We start from the raw sequence: 23,794 nt of genomic DNA, 5'->3' as shown, positions 1-23,794 counted from the left end.
CTCCAATCCTCTACAAAAGAGAGAATGCTTCATCACGGCCTCTACAAGATCAAATAAATATGTAGAAGATTTGTATGATGTAAAAGTAAACATCATAAAAAGAAATGTCAAATCCTCTCAAATCAAACCAAAAATATAAAAATACAAATATTAAAAGACACAAACATAGACAATATATTTTTTTATATAGAAATTTTAATTCAAATAAACATATTTACAAAATTTTAAAGAATTTTAAAAATAATAAAAATTTTTTTTTTTACTATACGCATAGCTGCGTAGGCAGTTGTGCACAACATTCATTCTTATATATATATTATTAAATTAAATATCTATCAATATCTTCTAAATTTTTTAAAAAAAATTTTGTAAATATGAAGTTAATTTTGAAATCTATTAATTTGTAAATATTATTGTAACAACCTGGAGAATAATGGTATTTAAATTATAATAAAGAGAAGAGGAATTGGAAACCAGAAACAGAAGGAAGCAGTCGCCTTCGTTCGAAAAAAATACTGAGAGAGGTTTCTGAGCCGCCTAAATTTCGTCGATGAAATTAATGAAGGATTCATCGACGAAGGACGTGGCTCATCGACAAATTCAGTTCTATATATATGTAAAAATCCGATTTTTAACTTACTAAAGAAGTCATCTCTCTTTTCTCTCTCTCCCCTTCGATATTCTCTCTTTCTTTTGTTGATTTCGGGCCAGATTTACGCCAGATCGACAATCCGAAGTCACCACAACGCTCTTGGGGAAGTTCTCTCCAAATTTGCCGGAGCAGATCGTTGGTGAAAGCAAGTTGAAAATCATCCCTGAGTTGAGGTAAGGTTTTTTAAGCCAAATTTGATCTTATGGTAGTTGTAAGAAATGATGTATGCATGAAAATACTGAAGTTTAATACTGAAAATTTTCGATTTCAGGGTATTGGTCAGGAAATCCTACAGGGGTTAGACTAGATTATTTTGGGAGCTTTTCAAGAATCAGGTAAGGAGATAAACTAAGCTAGTATTTGTTGAAATTATGTATACTGCTATAACATCTAGTTTCGAAAAAAGTAAATATGTGTATATGTATATATATGATTTTTATTTGGGAAATTATTGTTAAAATGATGATATATTGAATATGGAAAATCTGTTTAGTGTGGCATGAGTATAGAGTATAGAATGCTATAAAATACTGTTTCTCGAATTGTGTTTATGATACGAATTTTTATAATGGGAAAAACCGGTGTACAGGCCGAGATTTTTATATGTGATATGTTTGTCGGCGTAGGGGTTATGCTATGATGTGATTTTCCAGTATACGAGCTGTGCTATGATATGTTTGTCGGCGTACGGGCCGTACTATGATGTGATTTGTCAGCGTATGGGCTGTGCTATGATATGTTTGTCGGTGTACGAGTCGTGCTATGATGTGATTTGCCAACATACGGGCTGTGCTATGGTTTACCGGCGTACGGGTCGGGTATGATAAAATGTGTAATACCGGCGTACGGGCCGATGATTTTCATGATATACGTATATATGTGAAATGATATGATTAAAGTGAAAATTAATGATATGAAATATCCATGTATCACAGTTTCAGTATATGCTATATGGTATTAGAACCTGGTTGGATTGGTCTAGGCCAGCACTTGCACGGTATCGTTGCTATGTGTCCATGGTCTTCGTGATCATGATATTTGTGTTAACGCCGTTGTACGGAGTGGTGTGAAATTGGATTGTCGATGTGGCTTTTAAGAAGTGTGTATGATCGCCCTTGCTGTACGAACCAGGTCACGTAGGGCCATCGGACGTACAGACTGTATGTTTGACTTGGCAATGGTCGGCCAACCATTGTCCCGTCCCGCCTTTGGGCCACACAACCCAGTTGTAAGAACCCGAACTATGAGATGTGGGTTTATATTGTAAAAGAGGGGTAAAATGGAAATTCTGCAGACTTCGTCGACGAGGCCATAATTCGTTGACGAAGGTAGAAGAATTTTTGTCGACGAAATTCAGAGGTTCGTCGACGAAGAAAAGCCGAGAGGCGAAAATTGGAAATATTAGGCTTCGTCGACGAAATCTCCGATTGCTAGACGAAATTTGTAACGACCTCCATTTCTAAATAAGAAATATAACATAATAAATGGAAAAGTGGTCAACTCGAACCCGTGGGTAACGAGTATACCTGTCAAACACAGCGGAATTCTACGCAGTAGTAAACATAAAATCCAAACATCCATCCATAAAGCATAATACCAGAGCTTTCTATAATATTATGAAATTGTACTTTTATACATCCTCATATACATCAAAATATCTCTAGGGTCAAACACAAAATAACTCTAACCCTATTACAAAATCTTACCCTCCTCACAGGGTAATCTCACTGACTCAGCGGCGGCCTTGACCCGCCTGTCTCTCAGGGGCTCCTGAAAAATTAATTAAGTTTGGAGGTGAGACACTTCTCAGTAAGGGAAAATAAACTAAATACAGCTATGTGGCAACATGAACATTTAAGGCATTTATACGTATACAGTGCATTTCATATTTTCATAAAAATATATCATATCATACTGAATAATCACATGCTTTCATATTTTCTAATAAGTCATATCATACATAAAACATCTATTATAACTGAATAGTATTGAAAACATACACAGGATGAATAGCTAGCAATGTCATGTTAAGTATGATGGACCAGCCACATCCTGGTCCAGACTGCCAGGTGGACGTCCACACTCTACTGAAAGCCACATCGACTATCCATCTCTCATCCCCTCGTGGGATGGTTAGCACTAATCTGATGTAGATATCTGATCTATAATACAGCTACGGTACCGAGCTCCTGAACTAAACTAAACTAACATCCGGGTTCTGATAACATATAGTACATAATTTCGTAAATACGGCCTTGTGCCGAACATTTTACAAATACGGCCTCATGCCAAAATCATACATACAGCCTCGTGTCGGAATCATAGTAAATACAGCCTCGTGCCAAAAATCGTAAATACGGCCTCGCACCGATAACATAAATACGGCCTCGTGCCGATAACATAAATACATGGTCTCACACCAATAACATAAATACGACCTCGCGCCGAAATCATACATGTGGTCTCGCACCAAAATCGTTTCAGGTATTTACATTCTGAAAATAACTCATTTATCATATATTCGTCAAACTCAATATAGCATAACTCGTCTTTTCAAGATACCTGAAAATATGCTTTGCTCATAAAATCATTCATATCATGATTCACTTCACATAAAATAATGTTCATGTCATACATGTGTCATTTAAAGTCATACCTCATATTCCAAAATCATCATTTCTAACATCTTATACATACATATACATTTTAATCATAATAGCAGTATTTTCCAAACATACATTTCATATGTGATAAACAAATATAGCATATGCTTTTTTGAAAATAAATGTGCTCATAATTAATAATAACTTGCATTGAAAATAACTTCTTTAGTTTATTCCCTTACCTAACTACTAAGAAGGCTCCCAAAATATCCTAGGCTAACCCCCGTATGACTTCCTGATCAATACCCTGAAACTCAAAACTCCCAGTATTAAACATCAGTATTTTCATGCGTACATCATTTCCTATAACTGCCATAAAGTCTAATTTGGCTTAAAAAGTCTTACCTCTACTTAGGGATGATTTCCAACTTCGTTTCCCCAACGATACGTTTCGGAAAACTCATAGAGAACTTCGCCAGGAGCGTCGTGGTAGCGTCAAATCTTCGATCCAGCATAAAACTAGCCCAAAATCGAAGAGAGAGAGTGAGAGGGCCGAAGGGGAGAGAGAAAAAGTGGAGAGGAAGCTTAATTGTGAAGAAAAATTGGATTTTTACATATATATATATATATATATATATATAGACAGGGGATTTCGTCGACGAGCCGCATCCTTCGTCGACGAATTCTCACTAATTTCATTGATGAAATTCAGTCTTCGTCGATGAATTTCAGTCAACACTAAAACCCTTCTCGGTATTTCTTTGTCGACGAAGCCGACTTCCTTCTTCTGTTACCATTTCCAATTCCCCTCCTCTTATTACTTAAATCCCATTATTATTCGGATTATCACAAAATCCCTGACTTTTCGTCGATGAAGGCACCTTTTCGTCAATGAAATCCCTCGGGTCAAAGGTCTATAAAAGGATCTTTTGGGTTTCTTCATTGCTAAGTTATGGATTATCTCTCTCTTTCTCTTTCTAGATTTCAAAGCTCTCTCTCTCTCTCTCTCTCTCTCTCTCTCTCTCTCTCTCTCTCTCTCTCTCTCTCTCTCTTCGATTTCTTTGCTGTTTGTCACCGGACTCACAAATCCAAAGTTACTGCGAGGATCAGTGAAGGATTCTCTACATTTCTAAGCAGATCGGAATCTCGTTTCAGAGGATTTTGGGTTTCGGGCTAAAATTGAGGTAAGGCTCGATTTTTATTTCTGATTCATTATATGTGTGGTAGTACGGATTGTAAGCATGTACTGTACTGTGGTTTGTAGGTTTTGGAGTCTCAGTTCGTAGTTTTGAGGACCGCAGAGTTCGTAGTTGGATTTTGGGTTAAGGTAAGGGGATTCTGTTTATATCAGTCCATTTTTGAAATTAGGATTGGTAAGCCTATAGGCTACGATCGTATGTATGTGTTGGCTACTTATTTGGGGAAATCTATCGGGTAAAAATACGGAATTTTTGGGTTACAGTTTTCAAGAAAATTGGGGAATTCGGGTATCATCTCTACTTTGTTTGGAAAACCATTCGTCTTGTTTAAACTATATTATTGAGGTGACCGTAATCCATATTTGCATAAATTGTATACTTGAAAGTGTAAATGATATTATTTGCCGTAAACCAAATAAGTGTGGTATGTATGGATGTATGTATTTGTTCCAGGTATTTGTAAAACAGCTATGTGGCAGCTAATTACTGTACGCTGAAATGTATAGGGACGTGAGTTCCAAAATGATTCCAGGTTTTGTGAAATTGGCTAGGGGCGGCTAATTACTGTCCGCCGAGAGTGGCCGGCTCTATATTCGGGGTGTGAAATATCACCAGTATGATTCGGCTGGTCATCAAAGGTGTGATCTACACCGTATGTAGCAATGGATTCACAGTGGGCCTAGGTCGTCGCAGCATAGTTTATACGTGCTAATGTAATTGGGGTTAGACCAGGTGACCTTGTGTAGTTGCGTATGTAGCAATGGATTCACTATTGGGCTTGAGTCGTAGATCTTCGTAGTTTCATGTGTTGGAACGCAACCGCTGTGAGACTAGGTGACCTTGTGTAGTTGCGTATAAAGCAATGGATTCACCATTGGGCCTCAGTCGTCGCAGCGTAGTTGCGTGTGTAGTAATGTAATCCCTGTGAGTCTGTGGTGACCTGGTGTAGTTGCGAACTAGTGTAACAACACTGACCGTATGTATGTATGTATGTATGTATGATGGGTATCGTATGAACTGGAATGGTTTTTGTGAAAATACTGGAACTGTATGGAACTGTATGGAATTGTTTTGAAACTGTACAAATTGTTTCAACTATATCGTATGTAAAGTATTATGAAGTATGTAAAATGACACTGGTATGCCACACACTGATATAACATGTTTTCTCCCTTACTGAAAGGTGTCTCACCCCGAATATCTACAAATGTTTTTCAGGTCCTTCGGGTAGCCGAAACTAGCATCTTAGCATCCGGAAGCGAGGGGTGTTGTTTAGCTACTACTAGTGCCTGATAGGTACAAGTTTTGTAATCGGGTTGTTGTGATGGATTTTGTAGACGCCCGTAGTATGTATGGTATTCGTAGGGATGTATATCCTTGTATGGTACGGACTCTGGTATGATACTGGTTATGTATAAAAGATCATATTTCACTGCGTATTTTGATTAGTATGGACGTTTATATGTATGAATATAGGGCATTCGTTCACCCCACGGGGTCGGACCCTCTTTGTATGTCATATCATGTATGTTTTAATTGATACAGAGACAGGTTAGGTTACTTAATTTCACCCCTGGGTCCCATTTTTGGGTTCGGGGCATGACAGCTTGGTATTAGAGCTAACTAGGTTGTTAGGTCTTGTAGACTTGGTTAAGAGTATTGATGTGTACATACCAGAGTAAGGATGTAGGAAATGGGTAGTGTTGGTCGAGGGTTATTTTTTTGCTAGATTGGGATGTGTCGGCGGTATTTTGTGTTTTTCCTAGAATGACGATTCCAGAAAAGGCAGGGCAGACCATTGATGGATTCGTGTCGGTGTGACGGGACAGGCTTAAACCTGTGAGAGTGATAGTTGACATGATTATGACTATAATTGTGTTAACTGCGTACATATAGGAATTCTAACCGATTCCTATTCTGATTTCAGAATGGAGCCCAAGGATAATAACTTGGAGAGTGGCTCCGAGGAGACGACAAGCGATGAGTCTCCTTCTGTGTCTCGTGGTTTGGCGAGACAAATGATCCGAGAGATTAGGCGGAGTGTTAGGAGACGCGAGAGTTCTCCTATTGATGCAGGGTGTACCATCGAGAGGTTCACACGCATGCACCCTCCGACATTTATGGGAGGACCTGATCTGATAGTGGCGGAGGACTGGATTGAGAAGACCGAGAGGATTTTTGGAGTCCTCCACTGCACTAAGAAGCAGAAGGTCTTGTACGCTACCTTCCAGTTGACTGGGAAGGCAGGGTGATGGTGGACAACAATGAGTCTGCTTAAGAGGTAGAGAGCTGGTCCATCTGATATGACGTGGAGCCACTTCAAGGAGGTATTCTTTGAGAGATACTTTTCGGTCTCCACTCGGGATGCGAAGGCAGATGAGTTTTCGGGCCTGATACAGGGTACTTTGATGGTGCAGAAGTATACTGCTAGATTTATCGAGTTATCTCGATTTGCGCCATACTTGGTTCCGAATGAGTACGAGAAGGCTCGGAGGTTTGAGAAAGTTCTGAGGAAAGACATCCGCCGTCTTGTAAGGATGCTGCAGATCCGTGAGTTCTCTGTTCTAGTGGATAAAGCCACCATAGTTGAGATTGACCTTTGGGGAGATGAGGTAGTGCAGGTTCAGGGGAAGAGGCCAGTATCTTCTATTGCTCAGAGTGGTCCCCGGCAGAGTTAGTGGAAGAAGAAGAAGAAGAGTTACGGCTCTAGTTATTGGCATAACACCGAGCAGCCAAGTTCTCAGGAGGATCCACCCTCCACACCATGTGCCAAATGCCATAAATGGCATGATGGCGAATGCCGGCCATTCTGGGGTGTCTGCTACAATTGTGGCGAGACAGGCCACATGGCGAAGAGTTATCAGGAACAGAGGAGGATTATGCCTGCACAGAGCCAGAACCGTGGGAGTAATTAGATGCCTCGAGGGAACCACCAGGCAACCACGGCTCCAGCGAGAGTATATTCACTTACTCCAGCAGATGCGGAACACGGTGGGAACGTGGTGACAGGTACCATGTTATTGCTTTCGAATAGAGCTGTTATTTTATTTGATTCGGGGGCAACCCATTCGTTCATATCTGCTAGTTTGGTGAAGTTGTGTGGGGTTGAAACCTAACTTTTGGATGAATGTTTGGCTATTACTACGCTGACCGGGAGTATAACAATTTGTAGTAAGATATTAGGAAACTGCCCAGTTGTGATTCAAGAGAGACTGTTACCGGCGAATCTTGTAGTATATGACATGTCAGGTTTTAATGTCATACTGGGAATGGATTGGTTGTTTTCCAGCCATGCGGTGATTGACTGTCAAAAAAAGGTGATAGTGTTCAGGCCTCCTGGGAAGCAGGAGTTTGAGTTCGCCAAATCGTGTGTGCTTTCTACGCCACAGATTCTATCAGCTTTATTGGCAAGGAGGTTACTCTTGGATGGTTGTCAGGGGTACCTAGCTTGTATGAAGGAACCACATTGTGATGAGTTGATACTTAAGGACATTCGGGTGGTCAACGAGTTTTTGGATGTGTTTCTAGACGACTTACCCGGTTTACCTCCGGATCGTGAGGTGGAGTTTACGATTGAGTTGCTGCCTGGTAAGGCACCGATCTCTAAAGCTCCGTACCGGATGGCTCCAGGAGAACTTCGGGAGTTGAAGGAGCAGTTGCAGGAATTACTGGACAGGGGATTCATTTGACCTAGTGTTTCATCCTAGGGAGCTCTAGTATTATTTGTGAGAAGAAGGACGGGTCGACGCGTATGTGCATTGACTACCGTGAGATCAACAAAGTGACGGTAAAGAACCGTTACCCATTGCCTCGTATGGATGATCTTTTTGACCAGCTGCAGGGAACGCAAGTCTTTTCGAAGATCGACCTACGGTCAAGGTATCATCAGGTGAGGGTTAGATCTGAGGATGTAGCAAAGACCACTTTCCGAACCAGATACGGCCACTACGAGTTTTGTGTCATGCCTTTTAGGCTTACGAATGCTCCGACAGTGTTCATGGATCTGATGAGCAGGGTGTTCCATGAGTACCTGGATAGGTTCGTGGTGGTGTTCATTGACGACATCTTGGTATACTCTAGGAGTATGGAAAAGCATGTGGACCATTTGAGGTTGGTGCTGCAAATTCTGCGAGAGAAGAAGCTATATGCTAAGCTGAAGAAGTGTGAGTTTTGGTTGAATCAGGTCGCGTTCTTAGGCCATGTGTGTCTGAGGGCGGTATCTCTGTTGATCCTAGCAAGATTGAAATTGTGTCGACTGGGCTAGACTGAAGAGCATGCAAGAAGTTCGGAGTTTTCTAGGACTAGCGGGTTACTATCGTTGGTTCGTGGAGGGATTCTCTAAATTTTTTGGACCTCTGACACAATTGACTAAGAAGGGAGTGAAGTTTGACTGGACTAGTGATTGTGAGCGGTGTTTTCTTGAGTTGAAGCCCTGGCTGGTTATTGCCCTAGTGTTGACCATTCCTTTGGGGGATGGGAGTTTTGTGATTTATAGCGACGCAATCCTGAAGGGTTTGGGATGTGTGCTTATGCAACAAGGTAAGGTGGTAGCTTATGCTTATCGACAACTTAAGGAATATGAGAAGAACTACCCTACGCATGATTTGAAATTGGCTGCTGTTATATATGCACTGAAGATTTGGCGACACTATCTGTATGGTGTGCAGTGTGAGATCTTCACTTATCATAAGAGCCTCAAGTATTTCTTCACGTAGAAGGAGCTGAACATGAGGCAGAGGTGATGGCTAGAGTTGATTAAGGACTACGATTGCACGATTAGTTATCACCCAGGAAAGGCTAATGTGGTAGCAGATGCACTGAGTTGGAAGCCAGAGCATGCAACAGTAACTGCAATTGTAGCTCAGCATCATGTCAGACGAGTTCTAGAAAGCCTTCGCGTAAAGTTGGTGTCTGGTGATCATCAGGCTTTCATTGCTAGCTTGGTGATCCAACCGACCTTGTTTGAGCATATCAAAGCTGTGCAAGCTAATGATACAGAGTTAGCTAAGATTGTGGAGAAAGTGCAGCAGGGTTTGGCTACGGATTTTAACATTTCTAACAGAAGTGTGTTGAGGTTTGGGACCAGACTGTGTGTTCCAAATGATGATGAGATCAGAAGTACGATTCTGGAGGAAGCGCATCGTTCTTTGTATACAGTACATCCCAGTAGTACAAAGATGTATTGGGATTTGCACGAGTCCTTCTGGTGGAGAGGTATAAAGAAGGATATTGCCTGGTTTGTGGAGCAGTGTCTGACGTGTCGGCAGGTGAAAGTTGAACATCAGAGACCAGCAGGGCCATTGCAGCCTTTGCCTATTATGGTGTGGAAGTGGGAGCATATTTCCATGGACTTTGTTACCAGATTACCGACAGCGATTCACGGGCAAAATGTCATTTGGGTAATTGTGGACAGGTTGACGAAATCTGCTCACTTTGTACCAATGAAGGTTAGCTACCCTTTGAGTAGGCTAGCTGATATGTACGTGCTTGAGATTGTGAGAATGCACGAGGTACCGGTATCCATTGTTTCAGATCGGGATATGAGGTTTACTTCTCGATTTTGGAAGAGCTTGCAAGAAGCATTGGGGATGAAGCTTACTTTCAGTACAGCGTTTCACCCCCGGACTGATGGACAATCGGAGAGGACAATACAGACCTTGGAGGATATGTTACGGGCTTGTGTATTGGACTTCGGTGGTAGTTGGATTTAGTTTCTACCATTGGTGGAGTTTGCCTATAACAACAGCTTCTAGGCTAGTATAGGGATGGCACCGTTCGAGGCTTTGTATGATCAGAGGTGTCGATCTCCTTTGTATTGGGATAAGGTCAGTGAACGGCAGGTTTTAGGACCTAAACTCGTGCAATAGGCGTCTCAGAAAGTAGGTTTAATCCGAGAGAGGATTAGATCGGCTCAGAGTCGACAGAAGAGTTATGCGGATGTTTGCCACCGCGAGTTGGAGTTCGAGGTAGGGGTAAAGTATTCCTTAGAATCGCTCCGATGAAGGGAGTGATGAGATTTGGAAGGAAGGGCAAGTTGAGCCCGAGGTATATCGGACCATTTGAGATACTTGAGCGAGTGGGTCCTGTAGCCTACAGAGTAGCATTACCTCCAGCACTTTCGAGGGTCCATGATATGTTTCACGTATCCATGTTGAGTAGGTATGTGTTGGATCCTTCACATGTTATTAGCTACGATGAGTTGAAAATTGGGGATACTTTAGCGTATGAGGAGATACCTATTCAGGTTCTAGACCGTAAAGTTCAGTAGCTTCTTCGTATTAAAGAAATACCGTTGGTGAAGGTATTGTAGCGTAATCACGAGGTTGAGGAAGCTTCTTGGAAACTGGAAACGGAAATACGCCAGAAGTATCCGCAGTTGTTTTGAGTAGTATTTGGATAACAGGGTAGTATGAGTATGTATGTATGTATGTAAACCCCTGTTATCGTATTGTATCTAGTGGTTAGTCTTAAGGAGAGTCCTGTAATATTGTGAGCTCCTGAGACCGTGTATGTATGTGACCACGGTATTCTTCCGCCATAAGTAAGGGAATGTATGTATGTATTGTGACGGGGCTGCGTATAAATGGCCATCGTATTCTCTAAAGTATGTATGTATGTATCATGACGGGACTGCGTATAAATGGCCGCCGTATTTGCAGAGTATGTATGTATCGTGACAGTTTGGTTTCGTTTCAGAGTGAGTATGTATGTAGTAGTATGAATGTGTTGGTAATGAGAGATTGCAAATTTCGAGGACGAAATTTTATAAGGAGGGGAAATTGTAAGAACCCAAACCGTGAGATGTGGGTTTATATTGTAAAAGAGGGGGAAAATGGAAATTCTGCAGACTTCGTCGATGAGGCCATAATTCGTCGACAAAGGTAGAAGAATTTTCGTCGATGAAATTTAGAGGTTCGTCAATGAAGAAAAGCCGAGAGGCGGAAATTGGAAATATCAGGCTTCATCGACAAAATCTCCGATTGCTAGACAAAATCCCTGACTTTTCGTCGACGAAGGCACATTTTCATCAACAAAATCCCTCGGTTCAAAGGTCTATAAAAGGATCTTTTGGGTTTCTTCAGTGCTAAGTTATGGATTATCTCTCTCTCCTTCTCTCTCTCTCTCTCTCTCTCTCTCTCTCTCTCTCTCTCTCTCTCTCTCTCTCTCTTCAATTTCTTCGCTGTTTGTCGTCGAAATCGCAAATCCAAAGTTACTGCGAGGATCAGTGAAGGATTCTCAACGTTTCTAAGCAGATCGAAATCTCATTTCGGAGGATTTCGAGTTTTGGGCTAAAATCGAGGTAAGGCTCGATTTTTATTTCTGATTCAGTATATGTGTAGTAGTATGGATTGTAAGCATGTATTGTACTGTGGTTTGTAGGTTTTGGAGTCTCGGTTCGTAGTTTTGAGGACCGTAGAGTTCATAATTGGATTTCGGGTTAAGGTAAGGGGATTCTATTTATATCAGTCCATTTTCGAAATCAGGATCGGTAAACCTGTAGGCTATCATCGTATGTATGTTTTGGCTACTTATTTGGGAAAATCTATCGAGTAAAAATACTGGATTTTCGGGTTACAGTTTTTAGGAAAATTGGGGAATTCGGGTATCATCTCTACTTTATTTGGAAAATCGTTCGTCTTGTTTAAACTGTATTATTGAGATGACTGTAATCCATATTTGTATAAACTATATACTTGAAAATGTAAATAATATGATTTTCCGTAAACCAAATAAGTGTGGTATGTATAAATGTATGTATTTGTTCCAGGTATTTGTAAAACAGCTATGTGGTGGCTAATTATCGTACGCTGAAATGTATAGGGACGTGAGTTCCAAAATGATTCGAGGTTTTATTAAATCGGCTAGGGGCGACTAATTACCGTACGTCGAGAGTGGTCGGCTCTATATTCGGGGTGTGAAATATCACCAGTATGATTCGGCTGGTCACCGAAGGTGTGATCAACACTGTATGTAGCAATGGATTCATAGTGGGCCTAGGTCGTCACAAGCGTAGTTTGCACGTGCTAATGTAATCGGGGTTAGACCAGATGACCTTGTGTAGTTGCGTATGTAGCAATGGATTCACTATTGGGCCTGAGTCATCGATCTTCATAGTTTCATGTGTTAGAACGTAACCGCTGTGAAACTAGATGACCTTGTGTAGTTGCGTATAAAGCAATGGATTCACCATTAGGCCTCAGTCGTCGCAGTGTAGTTGCGTGTGTAGCAATGTAATCGCTGTGAGTCTATGGTGACTTGGTGTAGTTGCGAACTAGTGTGACAACACTGACCGTGTGTATGTATGTATGTATGTATGATGGGTATCGTGTGAACTGGAATGGTTTTTGTGAAAATACTGGAACTGTATGGAATTGTTTTGAAACTGTACAAATTGTTTCAACTGTATCGTATGTAAAGTATTATAAAGTATGTAAAATGACACTGGTATGCTACACACTGATATAACCTGTTTTCTCCCTTACTGAAAGGTGTCTCACCCCGAATATATACAAATGTTTTTCAGGTCCTTCGGGTAGCCGAAACTAGCATCCTAGCATTTGGAAGCGAGGGGTGTTGTTTAGCTACTACTAGTGCCTGTACAAGTTTTGTAACCGGGTTGTCGTGATGGATTTTGTAGATGCGCATAGTATGTATGGTATTCGTAGGGATGTATATCCTTGTATGGTACAAACTCTGGTATGATACTGGTTATGTATAAAAGATCGTATTTTGCTACATATTTTGATGAGTATGGACGTTTATATGTATGAATATAGGGCATTCGTTCACCCCACGGGGTCGGACCCTCTTTGTATGTCGTATCATGTATGTTTTAATTGATGCAAAGACAGGTCAGGTTACTTAATTTCACCCTTGGGTCTCATTTTCGGGTTCGGGGTGTAACACCAGTCATGTGGGGGTAATACATGACAACAGCCAGCTAACCTACCAGGATTGTTATTATGTTATTATTACTATATGAGATGAGATATGTTTGTAAAAATGCAAAATATTCTGCCATGATTTGATATATACATGTTTTCCCAGATTTGACAAAACAGTTATTGAATATGTTATGTATGGTATATGTACAACAAAGAATACTCATGTTGTCACATACTAGTATTAGTTTATTTCCCTTATTGAGAGGTGTCTTACCCCTAAATCTTATAAACTTTTCAGGAGCCCTAGAGAGGAGAGCGGAAAAAGTCCTGCTGATATAGTGCTATTTATCTGTCCTTTTGAAGGGTAAGTTTTTGTAGGGACAAATAGATTTTGTGGGGAATGTCCCTAGATCTAGTTTTTGGGATGTATATATTGAGATACAGTAATTGTAGTAACTCTGGTATTGTGTTGTATGACATGATGGTATATATATGATTGTATATTTTCTACAGCTTAAGCTTCTGTTTTGTGTTATGATGTATCCCTGGTACCCACGGGTCCAGGTGGATTGTGATCTGCTAAACTGGAATGTATGATGTTGATATTATTGTATATAAAAAAATGAGGAAATTAAGCAAGTCGTGAAAGTTTGGTATCAGAGCCTAGGTTGCTAGATTCTGTAGACTCTAGAATGCAGTGGAAACAACACCAGAGTCTAGGAAAAGATTTAAGGTTGTTCTACAATCTAGAGGCAGGACTTCCGTGGTAGTTTCTGTGTTTATCCTAAGATGACGATTTCAGGAAAATCATAGTAAGCTATTATTGGGTTATGTTCCTAGAATGTAGGACTGGGGATTAGAAATGAGTTGGAAATGTGGAGATAAGTGATGAGGATAGGTGGGTAAATTATAAGGATAGAATTTCTAAGTTGTGTTTGTTGTTTCTAGGATGGATCCAGAAGGAAATAGTGCCCATGCGAGTGGGAGTGATGGAGTAGGACCATCAAGTGCAGCTAGGACCAACTCTGATGCGGTATTACGTAGCGTGGCTCAGCAGGTTATGACTGAGATTGCTAGGAGCTCGAGGGAGTAGAGTGGTCCATCTGCAGGCCTTGGGTGCACCATAGAGAAGTTTACGAAGATGAATCCTCTGACGTTCTCAGATGGGGTTGATCTGATTGCTACTGAGAACTAGATGCAGGAGATTGAGAAAATCTTGGTTGTGTTATAGTGTACCAAGGAACAGAGAGTCCTCTTCGCCACCTACAGACTGACAAAAGAGGCCGAAAGGTGGTGGACTGCGGTGAGACTATTGGAGTAGCAGAGGGTGACTCCGATAGCCCTGAAATGGGACCGGTTCAAAGATTTGTTCTTTGATAGGTATTTTTTGGCTACTGTCAGGGAGGCTAAGGTAGAAGAGTTCCTGAGTCTGAAGCAGGGAGAGCTATCCGTCCAGCAATATGCAGCACGTTTTATCGAGCTCTCTCGTTTTGCCCCATATATTGTTCCTGATGAAGTCAAGAAGGCGAGGCAGCTTGAGAGAGGCTTGAGACGGAGCATATTCAAGCAGGTGGTAGTGCTGCGGATCCAGGACTTTGCTGAGTTAGTCGACAGGGCGGCCTTGGCAGAGATTGGTGAGCGTCTTGATGCAAAGGAGCAGGAATAGAAGAAAAGATCTGCATCTACCGGCTACCAGCAGGGTCATAGACCGGGTCAGTGGAGGAGAGGTAACCATAGCAGAGGGCGGAGACAGGAGGACGTGAGGTGCAGACAGGGCAAGGTCCTCCTGTTTGTCAGACTTGTGGTAGGAGGCACTTGGGAGAGTGTCGAGTTAGTGGTGTGATGTGCTATCACTGCGGTAGATCGGGGCACATGGTACGAGACTGTCCTACCCCACCAGATGCAGTTCCGGTGTGCTATCGCTGCGGTAGATCGGGGCACATGGTACGAGACTGCCCTACCCCACTAGATGCAGTTTCGGTGTGCTATCGCTGCTGTAGATCGGGGCATATGGTGCGAGACTGTCCTATCTCACCAGATGTAGTTCCAGCTCCTAGACCATATCGGGGAGGTTATAAAGTGCCACGTGGGGGCCAGCAGAGGAATACGGCTCCAGCCAGGGTGTTTACTCTGACGCCGGTTGAGGCTGAGACGTCAGGCGACGTGGTGACAAGTATGGTTACTATGTTTTCTTTTAAAGTTATTGCAATATTTGATTCAGGAGCTATACACTCGTTCGTGTCCTCGGGGTGTGTTAAATTATGTGAGGCTAAAACACAACCATTAGAAGTTGAATTGTTGGTATCTACACTGACTGGGTTAGCAGTGAGGTGTAATAGGGTGCTCCGAGATTGTCCAGTTGATATTCAAGGGAAGGTTGTGCCTACTGATTTGATAGTGTTGGACATGCACAAGTTTGATGTTATATTTGGCATGGATTGGCTAGCGGCCAATTTTGCTAGCATAGATTGCCGAGCACGAGAGGTGATATTCAGATCTCCGGGGGAAGTAGAATTTAAGTTTGTAGGGTCACGAGTGCAATCCCCGCCTCAGCTAGTTTCAGCTATTTAGGCTAAGAGACTACTACTGAGTGGGTGTCAGGGGTTTGTGGCTGTTGTGAAAGAGATGTTAGAAAATGAATCGAAACTTGCTAGCATGCCTGTAGTAAAGGAGTTTATAGATGTCTTCCCAGACGAGTTACCAGGCTTTCCACCCGATCGTGAGGTAGATTTTCCTATTGATCTACTTCCAGGTATAGCACCGATTTCTAAAGTACCTTACCAGATGGCACCAGTAGAGTTGACAGAATTGAAAGATCAGTTACAAGATCTACTTGATAAAGGCTTCATACGAACCAGTGTATCTCCGTGGGGAGCTCCAGTTTTATTTGTGAAGAAGAAAGCGGGACTATGAGGATGTGTATAGACTATAGGGAGATTAATAAAGTGACAATCAAGAACAAGTATCCTCTACCCCGTATCGACGATTTTTTTGATCTGCTCCAGAGTACACTGGTGTATTCGAAGATTGACCTCAGATTTGGCTATCATTAGGTAAAAGTGAAAGCAGAAGACGTCTTGAAGACGGCCTTCAAGACCAGGTACGGGCATTACGAGTTTCTTGTTATGCCGTTTGGTTGGACGAATACTCATGCGGTATTTATGGACTGATGAACAGAGTCTTTCACCAATACCTAGACCAGTTTGTTTTTGTGTTTTTTTTATGATGTAATGGTCTATTCGAGGAGCTATGAGGAGCATGAGACGCACCTGTGGCAGGTTTTGCAGATACTTCGGGAAAAGAAGTTGTACGCTAAGTTCAGTAAATGTAAATTTTGGTTGGAGAAGGTCGTGTTCTTGGGGCATGTTATATCTGGAGACAGTATTTCTATGGATCCTAGTAAAATTGAGGCGGTAGTGAATTGGGCTAGACCGAGAAATGTCCAGGAGATCAGCAGTTTCTTAGGGCTAGCTGGCTATTATCGTTGTTTCGTTGAGGGATTCTCATCTTTGTCAGGACCTTTGACATGAATGACGAGGAAGAATGTCAAGTTTGAGTGGGATGACAGCTATAAGCAGAGTTTTCAGGAGCTGAAGTAGAGGTTAGTCATAGCGCCAGTGTTGATCATTCCATCTGGGGGTGAAGGTTATGTCATTTACAGTGATGCGTCCTTAAAGGTACTTGGCTGTGTATTGATGCAGTATGGCAGGGTAGTGGCATATGCATCCAGGAAGTTGAAAGAATATGAAAAGAACTACCCTACCCACGATCTTGAATTAACTGCAGTGGTACACACGTTGAAAATTTGGAGGCATTACCTGTACGGTAAGCAGTGTGAGATTTTCTCTGACCACAAGAGTTTAAAGTATTTGTTCACGCAGAAGAAACTGAATATGAGGCAGAGAAGGTGGTTGGAGCTGATTAAGGATTTTGATTGTACCATCAGTTATCACCCGGGAAAAGCAAACGTGGTAGCTGATGCTTTGAGCAGGAAATCCAGGGAACCGGTGTTGACGGCTATAGAGATCTAGTATTCGATCATGATGGACCTAGAGAGACTCGGCATAGAGTTAGTATAGAGTGATCTTCCAGTGTGTATTGCCAGCTTAGTAGTACAGCCTATTCTACAAGAAAGAATTAAAGCAGCTCAAAAGGAAGATCTAGAATTAGCAGAGATGATAGACAGAATACAAAGTGGTCAGGGGGAAGAATTCAGTATTCCAGATGATGGAACCTTGCGGTTCCGTACCAGATTATGCATTCCTGCCGATACTAAGATCAGGAAGACCATTCTAGAGGAGGCTCATAGATCTTTGTATACAGTTCATCCCGGTAGTACGAAGATGTATAGAGATCTGCGAGAGTCGTACTGGTGGAGTGGTATAAAGAGAGAGATCGCCGAGTAAATAGCCTAGTGTTTGACGTGCCAGTAGGTAAAAGCTGAGCATCAGAGACCGGCAAGGCAGTTGCAGCCGTTATTTATCCCAGAGTGGACGTGGGATCATATATCTATGGACTTCGCATCAGGACTGCCGACGGTGTTACATGGCTAGAATGCCATTTGGCTGATCGTTGATCGGTTGACGAAGACCGCGCACTTTATTCCTATCAAGATCAGCTACTCCCTCAGCCGTTTAGCGGAGATTTACATTCAAGAGATAGTTCGTTCTCATGGAGTGCCAGTATCGATTGTGTTAGATAGAGACCCACGTTTTTCATCACGTTTTTAGAAAATTTTGCAGGAGGCTCTGGGGTCTCAGTTATCGTTTAGTACGACATTTCATCCTCAGTCAGACGGGCAGACTGAGATGACGATACAGATACTAGAGGATATGCTCTGTGCATGCATATTAGACTTTGGGGGTAGTTGGACTCAGTTCATACCACTGGTAGAGTTTGCATATAATAATAGTTACTAGTCCAGTATTGGCATGACACCGTTTGAGGCTTTATACGGTAGGAGATGCCAATCTCTTTTGTTTTGGGATGAAGTGGGTGAGCGGAGAATAGTGGGTCCAGAGCTGGTGCAACAAATGTGTGATAAAGTTCGGCTTATCAGGGACAGGATTAGTGCAGCACAGAGCCAACAGAAAAGTTACGCTGATAATCGCCTTAGGAATCTGGAATTTGATGTGGGTAATCATGTGTTTCTGAAGATAGTTCTGATGAAATGGGTTATGCGATTTGGGAAGAAGGGTAAATTTAGTCCTAGGTTTATCGGTCCATTTAAGATTCTAGATAAAGTGGAACCGGTAGCCTATAGGCTAGCTTTGCCACCTGTGTTGTCTAGGATCCACGATGTATTCTATGTTACTATATTGAGGAAATACGTCACAGACCCTTCTCATGTCATCAGTTATGATGAATTGGAGCTTAGTGATTCACTAGTATATGAGGAGGTACCAGTACAGATTCTGGATAAGAAAGTACAGGAGCTACGTAACAAGAAGATTCCTCAGGTTAAAGTTTTATGGAGAAATCATGCATTTTGAATAGGCTTCTTGGGAATTTGAGGAGTAGATGAGAAAGAGGTATCCGCATCTATTCCAAGAAGTTTGATTGGATAAAATGTAAGTGGTTAGGTAGTTTTCTTTTGTAGGTACTTTTAATGGTTTAATTAGTATAGTATTTTAGTTTTGGGAGAATTTTTCTTTTGTATATATAATCTCCCATAACTCGGGATGTAACCACGGTATTCCTCCTCCATAAGTGAGGGTGAGTAATAAAATAAGTAAACCCTTTTCTTGCTAAGGGATGACGAGTTACGTGAACAGTAAATTTCGAGGACGAAATTTTATAAGGAGGGGAGAATGTAACAACTCGGAGAATAATGATATTTAAATTATAATAAAGAGAATGGGAAATGGAAACCAGAAATAGAAGGAAGCAGTCGACTTCATCGATGAAGAATACCGAGAGAAGTTTCTGAGCCGCCTGAATTTCGTCAACGAGGAATGAATTTCGTTAACAAAATTAATGAAGGATTCGTCGACGAATGACGTGCTCGTCAACGAATCCAGTTCTATATATATATAAAAATCTGATTTTTAACTTACTAAAGAAGTCATCTCTCTTTTCTCTCTCTCCCCTTTGGTCTTCTCTCTTTCTTTTGTCGATTTCGGGCCAGATTTACGCCGGATCGACAATCCAAAATCACCACGATACTCATGGGAAAGTTCTCTCCAAATTTCCCGGAGTGGATCGTTGGTGAAAGTAAGTTGGAAATCATCCCTGAGTTGAGGTAAGGCTTTTTAAGCCAAATTTGATCTTATGGTAGTTGTAAGAAATGATGTACGCATGAAAATACTGAAGTTTAATACAGGAAATTTTCGGTTCCAGGATATTGGTTAGGAAATCCTACGGGGATTAGACTAGATTGTTTTGGGAGCTTTTCAAGAATCAGGTAAGGGGATAAACTAAGCTAGTATTTGTTGAAATTATGTATACTGCTATAACATCTGGTTTCGGAAAAAGTAAATATGTGTATATGTATATATATGATTTTTATTTGGGAAATTATTGTTAAAATGATGATATATTGAATATGGAAAATCTGTTTAGTGTGGCATAAGTATAGAGTATAGAATGCTATGAAATACTGTTTTTGGAATTGTGTTTATGATACGAATTTTTATAATGGGGAAAACCGGTGTACGGGCCGAGAGTTTTATATGTGATATGTTTGCCGGTGTACGGGTCGTGCTATGGTGTGATATGCCAGCGTACGAGTTATGCTATGATATGTTTGTCGGCGTATGGTCCGTGCTATGATGTGATTTGCTAGTGTACAGGCTGTGCTATGGTTTGCCAGCGTATAGGCCGTGTTATAATAAAATGTATAATACCGGCGTACAGGCCAATGATTTTCATGATATACGTATATATGTGAAATGATATGATTAAAGTGAAAATTAATGATATGAAATATCCATGTATCACAGTTTCAGTATATGCTATATGGTATCAGAACCTGGTTTGTTTGGTCTAGGCTAGCACTTGCACGGTACCGTTGCTATGTGTCCATCGTCTTCGTGATCATGATATTTATGTTAACGCTGCTGTACGGAATGGTGTGAGATTAAATGGTTGATGTGGCTTTTAAGAAGTGTGTGTGATCGCCTCTGGTGTATGGACCAGGTCAGGTAGGCTCATCGGACTTATAGACTGTATGTTTGACTTGGCAGTGGTCGGCCAACCATTGTCAAGTCCCGCCTTCGAGCCACACAACCCAGTCATGTGGGGGTAATACATGACAACAGTCAGCTAACCTACCAAAATTGTTTTTATGTTATTATTACTATATGAGATGAGATATGTTTGTAAAAATGTAATATGTTCTGCCATGATTTGATATATACATGTTTTCGCAGATTTGACAAAACATTTATTGAATATGTTATGTATGGTATATGTACAACACATAATACTCATGTTGTCATACACTAATATTAGTTTATTTTCCTTACTGAGAGGTGTCTCACCCCTAAATCTTATAAACTTTTCTGAAGCCCCGGATAGAAGAGCGAGAAAAGCCCTACTGATATAATGCTGTTTATCTGTCCTTTTTGAAGGGTAAGTTTTTGTATGGACAGATAGATTTTGTGGGGAATGTCCCTAGATCTAGTTTTTGGGATGTATATACTGAGATCCAGTAATTGTAGTAATTCTGGTATTGTGTTATATAACATGATGGTATGTATATGATTGTATATTTTCTACTACTTAAGCTGCCGTTTTGTGTTCTGATGTATCCCTAGTACCCACGGGTCCAGGTGGATTGTGATTTGCTGAATTGGAATGTATGATATTGATATTATTGTATATAAAAAAAATGAGGAAAAGAAGCAGGTCGTGACAATTATGATCTTTCATACTAAAAAAAGTTAATTAACTATAGATAATAAATTATTACTATAATCTATGTATTATTGCTTCTAATGCATAAAATCCACTCCATGGACAACACATGTATCCCTAACTAGTAAACAAAAACACATAATTGAATGTATGTTTGTTTTTGTCTTTAATTTGGACTAAATAAAAATTAGGAAACATGGTTAAGATAATAAAAATCATAATATATTATACTAAAAATAGATATTAATTATAATTATTTTATATTGCAGTTATTTTCAAAATTTAACTGCTACAAAAAATAATCTTGTAGACACTTAACAAATAGTAAACAAAATATTTTTTATTATTTTTAAAATTTTTAAAATTTTGCGAATATGTTTATTTGAATTATATTTTTAAATTCACATGGTCGTTTTATTTTACTTTCCATTAAAATTTCTATATAAAATGAATAAATTTATCTCCAGAAACTAATTTTACATATTAAAATATTGTTATAACAATGAAAAATCTTCAATTTGTTTGGTATTATTGTCAAGAATTATGAAACTAAAAACTAGGAACAAGAACTGAAAAATTAGAAATAAGAAGAAAAAATTAAAAATTAGCAAAATTTTTTGTTAGTATTTTGAAAACTAAAATAAATTAAAAACCTAATTAAATCGATGCTTTTTTTTTTAATCAAATAGCTATTAAAAAATATGACTAAAATTAAAAAAAAAAAAGTGAAAAAAGGTACAAATTAGATCTTGGCTAGATATATATAAGATTCTCAACTAAACATTCATTAGATAGGATAGCTTGCATTTTATTTAACATTTATAAATTTTTTGCACTTATTTTTTTGAATTAAATGGATTTTTTTTAGGTCTAGTCTTGCTGAATTCAAATAAATTTTTTAAAAGTTGAGTTTTTTCCCGTTTTATTATTAAATTAAAATAAAATATTAAATAATACTTTATTTGGAAAAAATATGACTAACATGGATTTTAATTAATTCGATTTTTAAAAACTCAACTTTCATTTAAAATGAATTTTAATTATAATTATTTTGTATTGCAGTTATTTTCAAAATTTAACTGCTACAAAATGACAATGACAATAAAATTAACATATTAATAGTTGAAATGTACAAATCCCAAATAGAAAATCAAAATTAAGACAAAAAATTGACAATTAAATGAAAGCAAGTTCTTTTATTAGAAGGTAATAATATTTTTGTTTATATTTTTTTTTATTAAATAGAGTTTATTTTTAATTAAAAAGAGTTTATTTCTAAAAATACTTGTCTTTTTTTTAGAAAGTAAAAAATATTTTATTTCTTTAATTGGGTTTAATGCATTTTTAATTATATATATATATATATATGTGTGTGTGTGTGTGTGTGTGTGTGTGTGCGTGCGCGCGCGACAAATCTCGGAGGAAGATCCTGCGAGATTTAATAAGATAAGAAAGTCAAAAGAAAAACATTGAAGCAAATCTCGCAACACCAAGTTACGAAATTATGTGAGCATTAATTTTGAAATTTTTTCTCAATTGAAGTATTATTTAATATTTTATTTTAATTTAATAATAAAAAGGGAAAAAACTCTGCCTTTGCTTCATTGCAATAACAGACCCACAAAGAGTTCTGCTGCCACAAAATTTTTAAAAATAGAATTTTTTGATACGTGAAGTGACATAAACGTAAAAGAATTTTACTGGTAAATAAATGTTATTTGAAATAATTTTACTGGTATCAAATAATGTGAATGTATGTGCATTCAAGCGCAGATCCAGGGGGACTCCAATTTTCTTTCTTTAATATTATCATACTTCAAACTTGTTTTCATAGAATACAAGACGCGTGCTCCACGCGGCTCCTTCCTTTCTGCGTTCAATAATATTTTAGTCAAAAACAGACGAGGGGTAGTCTTAGTCCAAGTCCTTATTTTTTTTTTAAAAAAAATTTAAATTAGTTATTAAATTGCCTTTAATAAACAAGCTAGATACTATTTTTTTATATTTTATATTTTTTTAAGATATTAACAAATAAAATAAATGAGTGCTATTATATATATTTTTTTTAAAAAAAAATTAAAAAAAATAAATTAAATTTTTAAACAAAATTTTAATGAATAATCGTTTATTAAACCAAAATATTTGAATTTATATATTAGTCATCCGCCAATAAATAATTTATTGCAAACCTAAATCTATTTAATCCTTACCTTCAAATCCGGTTCATTAAGCATTTTATGACCGACTTTTCATTAAGGCTACTGAGGTGCTTGCCTAGGCCTAAAAAATTTTGGAACCTCTAAATTTTTTTTTAATATAATAATATTAACATTATTTATGAAAAATCACGGGTTTGGTGGATGGAGTACACATGCATTATTTGATATATTTAGAAATTTTAATTTTAAATAAAAATAAAAATTAAATAAAATATTAAGGATTTCTAATTAAATCATTTGCTTAGGGCCCCATATTGTAAAGAGCTGCTCCTCTTACCAGCCCTATGTGACAATTTTATTTTTTATTAGTTAGTCCGATCCTTAATATTTGTTTTTTAATTTTAAATTAGTTATTTAATTATCTTGACCATGAAAATCA

This window comes from Malania oleifera, chromosome 11, assembly GCF_029873635.1.
Source record: "Malania oleifera isolate guangnan ecotype guangnan chromosome 11, ASM2987363v1, whole genome shotgun sequence".
NCBI lineage: Eukaryota > Viridiplantae > Streptophyta > Magnoliopsida > Santalales > Ximeniaceae > Malania > Malania oleifera.
Note: the sequence above shows the minus strand (reverse complement) of the source record.